The following is a 9,887-nucleotide window of genomic DNA, read 5'->3' as shown; positions in this document are numbered from 1 at the left end:
CCAGCAGCCATTTCTGTCCAGAAAGTCTGCCCATCTGATGCCTGACTCCATAGGTGAATAAAGGCTTTGCTGAATTCATCAGGTCTGCATCCATCATCTCCATCTCCTTAACCTATAGTAGCTGGAAATACCCTTGATTTCTAAGAGAACATAAGAAATGATCTGGCTTACACATACTCACTGTATGTTCTTAGTCTCACATTACATGCCAGTATTATAGAAGTAAGCTATCTGAGGTATGCAACTGAGATAAAAATAAAAATATATATACCCTGAAAAAGTTGACATACTCTGAGCCATATCTTTATACGACCAAACATTTCACAATCCCTCTTGGCTAAAAATTATCCCACACACAACCAGCAAAAAAATAAAATTATATTCCATAATTAGCAGTGTAAGAGATGGGAAAAATAGGCCTGTAAATGCAATATTTACCTTTATTTATGAGCAATTTTTTCTATATATGCGCTTGACTTCCTGTGGATTCTTGACATTGTGAATCACACTATCTACTCACTGTCTCTAAGGAAGTCCAAAAATTAAATACAGGTCCATTGACAACTAACAGAATATTTTTTAAAAAAACAACTTAACACATTTCTGGGTGGGGTGACACATGCCTATAATCCCAGCAGCTTGGGAGACTGAGGCAGGAAGATTGCAAATTCAAAGCACACATCAGCAATGGCAAGGTGCTAAGCAACTCAGTGAGACCATGTCTCTAATAAAACATAAAATAGGGATGGTGATGTGGCTCAGTGGTAGAGTTCAATCCCTGGTAAACCCCCCCCCACCACCACACACACACACACACAAAAAGGTTACCACCAAGGAAAATGATTAAATCCCATAGTTGTACTCCCCCAAACCAGCTCAGTACTCATATATATATTATTACCAATTCAGTCCTGACTGACTTTATCGCATTACAAGAGAAAGTGGTGAAACTAACACTCTCCAGGGGATCAAAGGCAAAAGCAATTTAGATGAAGTTGGGCTGAACAGACACACCTCTTCCTTGGGTGCACAGCATAACCACAATGCTTTTTCCACAAGCCTCTCTTTGAATGTCTACACAAATCCATCAGGCCCTAAGCAACATAGTGAGACCCTGTCTCTAAAGAAAAATAAAAAGGGCTGGGGATGTGAGGTAATGGGAAAGTGTCCCTGGTTTAAATTCCAAGGACCCGTCCCCCCAGCAAAAAATAATAATAATAATAATAATAATAATAATAATAATAATAATAAAATAAAAAAATTAATTGCCTCTTTGATTAAGACAAAATGAGACCTCAATGAGTTAACTTGTTTCTAACAAAAAGTTAAAATTTAAAAGTCCATGTTAACCTCTCTTTTCTTTGTTATCCATACTTTGTTATGTTCTCTTAATGTTCTAACTTTTCTCCTGGCCTTCCACCCAAACATGCAAGACAAAGAATGTGAGAAGCCCAAGATTCTATAGTGGCTGTTTGCATGGGGGAGGAAGTCACAGTAACTGCCACACTGGATCCTCTTACATAAGAAGAGAGAAAGGATCCTCAGTGCCTCTCACATATGAAAGAGGCTGATGGCAGAAAGTCCACATGACCAAGGAGCTGTCCTCAAGAAATTATAAGTTAAAGGAGCACAACAAAAATCCAGAGAGGGAAATTTTACAGTCAACTAAGTCTTCCACCTCTCTAGAGTTTCTGCTATTGCTCAGAGTTCATTTTTCAAAGAATCAACTCACAGAAAAAAAGACCCCTGCTTCTGCTAGTTAAGATAAAGTAATATCAATGTGTACAAGAATGCAGACTCAAGGCTTGTCCATGAAAAAATGTCTACAATGAAGAGGGATGGGGGAAGGAGAGCAGAAGAGAGTTACCAGTCTAAACTGGCCCAGCCCAGGCCAAAGAAAGCAGGGATCAATCAAGGAGAAACTAAAGAGAATCTTGGGCCACATCATTCCCCAGAAAATGCACTCAAGGAACTTCCCCCTAGGGCTGGGATTGTGGCTCAGTGGTAGAATGTTCGCCTAGCACGCATGAGGCACTGGGCTTGACCCATTAATAAAATCAAAGTATTGGGTCCATCTACAACTAGGGGGGAAAAAAACAACTTTTTAACCCCTTTCTGAATCCTTGAATACTGCAGGAACTTCACTAATCAAATCAACTTCTGTGGTTCCACAACCACTATACTTGCTCAAACTAGATGTCTTCCATCTCCAGGGATATTAACGGCATATGTTAATAGAGTAACGTATCACTATTACCTCTTATACTGTGAAGCATAATTTATAACATATTCATAATATTTTAATGAACATTTAAGAGGAACACAGAGATGATATCCCTAACACAAGAGCCTGGGGGAGGGGAGCCATGGGGTCAGCCCATTATGTCCCTCCTGCAGGGCTCACCTACCAGAACTGAGCCATTGAGTTTCTATTATAACTTTCCTGTCACTTTCTCCACCCAATCAACTCTCTTGTCATTTCCCCCACCCAATCCCACCTTCTCCTTCGGAGTCTGACCACTCTATTGGCTACTTCATACCTTTAAACGGCCAGGTTTGTGACATCATTCTCCCACCAAACCTACTGCCACCTGCTAGAATCTTAGGCTTGCCATGTAGTTGTAAACAAATTTGAATCATCGCAAGTGACCAGTGACCAGTAACCAGTCATTAGAGTGGCCAGTAAACAGTGACCAGTGAACCCCATACTGGGAAACATGCATTCTCTAGCCTCAGCCACCCACACATCCTCTGGGGTGATCTCCTCATCCTTTGTATCTACAATTGATGTGACCTCTTCTCTGACCATGTCTGGTGAGTAAAGAAACTTTTTAAAGTTTTTCATTAGACTTTGACCTGCCTCAATTTACTAATGGAGTCAAAAGGGCTTAGAATAATAGGGGAAAGGATGGAACTAGAAATCTGGACACCTAATTTCATTTGGAATTTGACATGTACTAGGTATAGAACTGGACTATCTGACTCTCTCACAAAATCTGTTTCCTGATTTGCTACATGAGGATAACAGATTGCCCATGTTCTGGTCCCTTACTTTTCTTGCATCTTGAGGGGCATGTTTATAGAGAATGAAATCAGATTTCATGGTTGTATTGTTTCAACTGAAAGAGACAAAACCTAGGCAGGGTGGAAACCAAGAGGTTTCCTCTGTAACAGTTTCCCTTCACCAAGATTTCCACTTCAGTATTTCAAATTTAGTGCTGTTCATAAAAGGGACATTCACATATTTGGGAGTTTTCTGTTTCACCTAGGTGAAAAAAGAAATAGGGAGAGAGGAGCACGAGGACAGGGCTGTAAGGAGGCAGATGTTCTTGGGAAAGCAAGTTTGTGACTGTTTAAGCACACGGCAACAGGAACTCGGTGGAGGAAGAAAATATAAAAATAAAGGAGAAGAAAATGTTAGAATTATAGAGATGAAGAGAATGATGTTCTCGATGAAAAAGAGGTTGGTTAAGATGGATGTGGAAGAAAAGCAAAGATCTTATTTAAACCAACAGACAGCATAGAGTGAATCGTCCCAGAGGCTGGTTTAGAGAATGTTTAGCTTAACAGAACAGCAAGGAAACTAAGACTTCAACTAGGGTATCACTGGGGTAAGCAGGTTATCCGAAAAGTCACACTTGGCTGTTACACTTTTTCTATGACCTCTTTCAACACAGATGATGTTGACAGTTTGAACATGAACATGTTAGAAGTATGTTTTAGAAATGATTCTTCCTCCAAACATGCCAAGCAAAGTGGTTCTAGACAGAGATGGGGAAATGGCATTTTCCATGTCCTATTTTGTTCTGATTTTTAAACTACAGGGATATCTAAAAAATGTTTTGTCCAAACCTGCATCAGAAGGACACATTCCTTTCTGTGATATAAGCTGTCAAGGTGAAGCTGTTTTCCATCTTTACAACGTTTTCTTTTCCTAAAAAGACAATATAGAAATAGTCATTGATGATTTCTAAATTTAAGAACCAAAAGAAAGAACTATATAAGAATAAAAATTCAAGCTCCCATCTCTAATTCCGAGTTTATTTAAATAATTATGTGAAGACTTTTTGTTTTGTCTACATTTCAAATAATTGTTTGGGGCTGGGGTGTATTAATATAAAAGGGAGAAGAAAATGTCAGAAGAAAAGACAAAAATTGTTTTAAATTTGTTATTTTATTATACTGTGATGGTTTTCTCAGACTTTAGAAACAAGACTTTTCTCTAAATGTGATAATAAACTAGGCTTCTATGATTTTGTTAAAGCATTTTTTCTGTTTTTTTAATAACCAAAAGGATTATCAGAAAATGTATTTATATCAATTGAAATATCTACCTAGTGGAATTAATGCCTTTTATTTGGTGTTGGTAATCCCTAGAGGAAGAGAAACAAGAACAATAATGACTTTACACTTATTGTTTTTTTCTCTAGTATGTACAAAATTTCTTTCGTCCTTCCTTTTTTCCTCATTCCCTTCTTCTTTCCCTCACTCCCTCCATTTCTCTCTCCTTCCCTCCCTGCCTTGGTCCTTATGCCTCCCTTCCTTCCTCTCATTCATTCTTTCTTTCTTCTTTTCTTCTCTTCTCTCCAGTTCTGAGGATTGAACACAGGGTCTCATGCATGCTAGGCAAGCATGCTACACAAGCTATATCTCCAGGATATTTTATTTGTTTTCTCAGATAGGATCTTCCTGAATTGCCCACAGTGGCTATCAATTCCTGGTTTCCTGCAATCCCACTGCCTCAGGCTCCCGAGTGCTGGGACCAGAGGCCCAGCACAGCATGCCCAGATTCATCCAGGGTTTTAGCTTTAGTTTTCCCTTCTCCACGTGGCTACCCATCTGTTCTTTACTTTACTTCAATTTCTGTTCACTTTACTTCAAATTTGTGTTCACTTTACTTACAATTACACACATTTTTAGTATAGTTTCTCTGTCTATATGTACTGCTTGAGAATGCATTCAAACTCACCTTCAATTATGAGCTTTGTTTTGATTAACAATATTCACTAAAATCAAAGAGAAACATTCACTTTCATAATATTGTATGCATGATAACAGAAGTCATTTCTTAGCAAATTTGATATACATTCACTTTTGCTCATATCGATATGTTCATTATTATGTAGTCATTCCTTTTAGTTCTGAGCTGTTTTTGACTTTTGCTTCTATCTTTCCAGAACATACTGTAACTCCCTCCAAAGGAAACTTTTTGTAATATCTATTTATCAGTTGTAGTTCAAGACAATACTTTTATTTTATTTATTTTTACGTGGTGCTGAGGATTGAACCCAGGGCCTCACATGTGCTAACCCTAACGTTAGCCCCCTAATGCTGAGCCATAACCTCAGCCCTCACATGAATCTTATGTAATATGACGCTTTTATTTATGGATGAATTATCACTATTGTTATTGTTATAACCACACTAAAGATGAGTAACCTGAAGCTCAGAAACTTTCAATTTCTTTCAAGAAGCATTCCTTGAGAAACTGAATTTCAGGTAGTCATTTTCATGTAGGATCAGCAGTTAGGCTGAAAGAGGGCAAAGATTGACGCTTAAATTATCATTTGGATGGTAAACCTGAACTCTAGGAAATATCACGTGACCTGGAAAAACAAAAGGAGATACTAAAGATCACTGTGGTGATAGCAGTACGATTTTCTATGAACAGGGGAAAACAAATTTCTCAATCTCCAGATTTCTGCTCTTTGCAACAAGAGTCCTGGCCAGGGAGAAACTTTCCATAATCTGTTGCTGATTTTGAACAAGTCAATCTCACTTCCCTGACCCTTGGTGTACTCATTTGCTAACTGGTAAGGTTGGGGTTTCCTCTGAGTTTGAAAATGCTTCAGTTCTAGGGCAAATTCATGAGTCAATACTAGGGCAGGCTCAAAGGAAAGGTAGGACAGGTAGAAGGATGCTTTTAGAGAACAAAGTGTGAAGCAGACCACTTGGGACTTCTGTGCCCAATTTGAGAGAAAAGGCAGGGAATCAGAAGAGTGCTTGCAGCCATCCTAAATGGAGTGACTTGGGGTCTCTCAATGATTATTGGAATGAGGGCCTTCCTGATTACTACAACATTAAGATGATATTGTTCCTCAAATATTGTAAGAATCTGCCTGTCTCATCAATATTTTCACCACCCTCTTCTTCCTACAGAACTTTTCCAAAATTCTTCTTTACATGGAAATGCTGATTCTCTGCAGCTGTCTCTTCCTGTGGTGACCAATGCAGCTTCCCTGACAGGAAGTGTCTGCAACTTCTCCAGAGCCTCTGCTCCAGCTGCCACTTCAGCATGGTTACTGCCCTCAACCTGTGGCACCTCCTTCCAGCCACTCATGGGCAGTGCCTACCTTTATCAACATGCTAGCACAGCCATGGTGTCTGGAGTTACTGGCCAGCACCAGACTCCCATGGCACCTGCCCCCTATCCAAGTATTTCTGAGTGGTATATCCCAGGAAGTGCTGAAAAGAGCTCATCCTCACTCAGGGACTTTAATATGACTGTCACTGACCAGAATACAGCAGATTCTTCCCTATCTATGACATTCCAGTATGACAAAACTTCCAAAGCCAATGTCATGATCCCTGGGTATCCACTACTATCTGGTAGGCTCGTCCAGGTGACACTACCTCAGATTCCAAATCAAGGACATTGCCTCTCACTACCCCACCAAGAAGGAAGCCAGGTCTACTACTATGATCAAAACTCTCTGGGGACTCTGCTCTCTGGAGAACATGACCCCTGCCTGCAATCCTATGGCTCTGTGCCATATGCAGGAAGTAGTGCCACTGCCCCTCAACCAGAAATGGTGACAGTGCTGAAGGAAGTTCAGCCCACAAATGTCCTACCATCAGTCCCTACACCTGTGACCTACTACTCTGTGTCCACTCAAAGCATAGAAAAAACACATTTTCAAGGTGAGTACAAACAGCAAAAAGGGGAAGGAATGAGATTACCATTCGAAAGGAGGGTCCAGTTTTCAGCTGGTAACTGTGGGTCCACACATCCCTAGAATTCAAGTGCTGAGATTTTAACCACAATCTTGTTCAGCAGTCCCCATTTTCAGACTCTGTAAGACAAGCATGCAGCACAGCGTAATGGCCACCCATGCATTTAAGAGACCTCTAGGAGCACACGGAAGGAAGCGGCTGTTCACTATTTTTGCACTCAGTCCAGCTACACAACCACACTATAAATACATTTCCCTAATTTTACTTTGGTTTAGAAAAATACATCAACACATATCAGGGTGTGACAGTTTAATTGTCCCTTAATTGACTGCAGGATTTAACCTCTGTATGTAGAGATGCTGTCCAAAGCAGGAGTCCAAAACCCCCGACCATTCACATTGATCTCATGAGCATCAGCTCCACCCTCTCCTAGGTCATGGTGTTAAGTGTTCTTACATTCTGGGGAGAGTGGAGAGAATTGAGAGGCCCCTATATGAGAGCGAGAGACTTCATGAAAGAGTTTTTCTGGGTTTCCCACAGAGGAGACAAGTGCTCTACCGGAAACCCATGCTGCCATGGTGATGAACCAGCCCAAAAGTAACACTTCAAGGGATCACCTGTAACTAATATGCAACTCTTAACAGATATCTGTCAGTGGTCCTTAAAAAGAGCTAATAGAAATGCTTTCTCCACAGTTGGTGGTTCCCCTGAAAGGTGTGGAGCTGGGAAGGGGGAGCATCCTACTTACCATCGTCCTTGATTCCTTTGCAGGGATGGAAACTTCCCTAGGGATGGAGGCTTCCTTGGGATTGCAACCTCCAAGTCAGACATTTTGTCTGCCACAGCCTCCAGAATTCTCATACATCTGCAATAACAGAAAAAGCCAGGGGCAGGAAATCACAAGTGCCTTAATGGGTCCTAGTGATCCAGTGAGGAACAGAAAACATAAAGCCTCAGAGTCTCCTCATGGAACTCCTCAGGCCAAAATGCAGCTAAGGGACCTAGAGTGTGCATTAGGAGGAGAAGTTGCTCACAGGGATGCAGACAGCAATAGGGCCAATGTGCACACGGCCAAGCACTGTAAGAGCAAAGCTCAGAAAGCTGCATCCAGCAGGAACAGCAAGGCTAAGGGCCATAAGCAAGAAAAGACCAAGAGACCCAGAGCAAACGACTCCAAGAAAGCCGAGGAGAGGAAGCAGCCAGGCAACAAAGTCGAGGCAGAAGACAAGCCAACGGTGCCCAAACTAAAGCGGAAGAGGAACCAACCTGAGCTTTGCCAAGAGTCCTTTAAAAAGCCTCGGAGCTGTCTCGGCATGCACATGTTGGAGTCGGTGCAGGTTTTCCACGCACTGGGGAAGAAGAATGATAAGAAAACTGGGCTCTCTTCCTCCCGGGCCCTGGGAAACTCAGGCAGTACCCAAGACAACCGTACATGCCCAGCTATGAAACCATGGCTGGTGGTTAAGGGTCCTGAGAAATCACAAGTCAAAGCCCAAAATCCAGATATCGGTGCTGAAGGAGAGGGTCCTGCTCCATCCATTGATGAGCCTCCACCACCTGGGAAGGTAAAATTGGTACCTTTGCCTTTTCTGACCCAGGAGAAACCTCCACCTCGACCAGCAATCAATAGGAGGCCACAGTCTCTGGCCTCACGGAGACCCACTGGGTCTTACCCTGCCCAGCCTGGCCCTGCTAGCTCAGCTCAACCCATGGCAGTCAACACATCCCAACCAGCTACTGCCAACCCATCTTGGATGCGTCCTGCCAAGCCAGCTCACCCCGTTTTGACTCATGCCATTCAGTCAGGTGTGAGTGCTTCTACCCAGCCTAGTGCCCCTCGGTCTGCTGCTTCTGGGCCTGCACCCTACAAAACATCATCTTGTACTTCTCTTCATTGGCAACCCGTTCCCAGGGTTGGGACCCAGCCCCAGTCACAACCACCCAAGCCTCAAAACCAATATCTCCTCCAAGACTTTGCCTTACAACCAATTCCATGGAGGAAACCTAATGTTCCTGGGCAAGTAGTATCAACTCCCATCACCAGACACCAGAGGCCAGAGCGGGAAGCCATGAAGAAGAAGGCTCAACAAGAGCGTGAGAATGCTGCCAAGTACACTGCTTTGGGGAGAGTGCAGGGTTTCCTTGAGAGGGAAAGAGAGATGGAGTTTTCTCGCTACTATGGCTACATAATGTAAGAGCTGCTAAGATCAGTGGTGCCACTTAGGGACCAAATAGTTTTCCACATGTATATAGATAGAGTGATACACATTTATTCTCAGATGCTTTCAATGTTTAATAAACTTATACAAATAAATGTAATATAATTCACTAATACATAATAAAGAGGCCTTCTGGTACCATTGTTAGAAAATAAAGAGGCCTTTGGGTCCTACATGGGTTCCAAATACTCTTCTCATATACACATAGATAGATAGATGAAAATTTTTTCAGAGTTGAAAAGGTAATATAGTTTAATAAAGAAATGCTATAGTATTGATTAGAGGGTAAGTAATAAAGAGGCTTTATATTGCCATTTGAATACCAAATAGTTTTCCACATATATATACAGAGAGGTACATAGATACAAAAGTGTTCACTTATACATGTTTAAGACTTAGTATACTTGAATAAAGAAATGTAATAGTATTCTTTGAGAGATAAGTAATAAAGATGCTTTCTGGTACTGCTTGGGCATCACATAGTTTTCCACATGTGTAGATACAAATTTTATAAATATGTAGATACAAAGATACAAATGAATTCATTCTAATATATTTTTAAAGTTTAGTCAAATTGAATAAAGAAACTCCATAGAATTGGTTAATAGATAATAAAGAGGCCTTGTGTTAGCACTTGGCTATCAAACATTTGTCCTCATAGACATATGAATATGTACTCATTCCAATATACTTTTCAAACTTAATAAAACTGAA

The 9,887-nt window shown here is 41.1% G+C and overlaps 1 pseudogene; it reads left to right on the top strand.

Moving 5' to 3' along the window:
• Positions 1 to 2,717: 2,717 nt before the first annotated feature.
• Positions 2,718 to 9,149, top strand: LOC144368947 (uncharacterized protein C2orf78 pseudogene; annotated as a pseudogene).
• The last annotated feature ends 738 nt before the right edge of the window (positions 9,150 to 9,887 follow it).

Source organism: Ictidomys tridecemlineatus, chromosome 12, assembly GCF_052094955.1.
Source record: "Ictidomys tridecemlineatus isolate mIctTri1 chromosome 12, mIctTri1.hap1, whole genome shotgun sequence".
Lineage (NCBI taxonomy): Eukaryota > Metazoa > Chordata > Mammalia > Rodentia > Sciuridae > Ictidomys > Ictidomys tridecemlineatus.
Note: the sequence above shows the minus strand (reverse complement) of the source record. Positions and strands in the feature narration are given on the sequence as shown.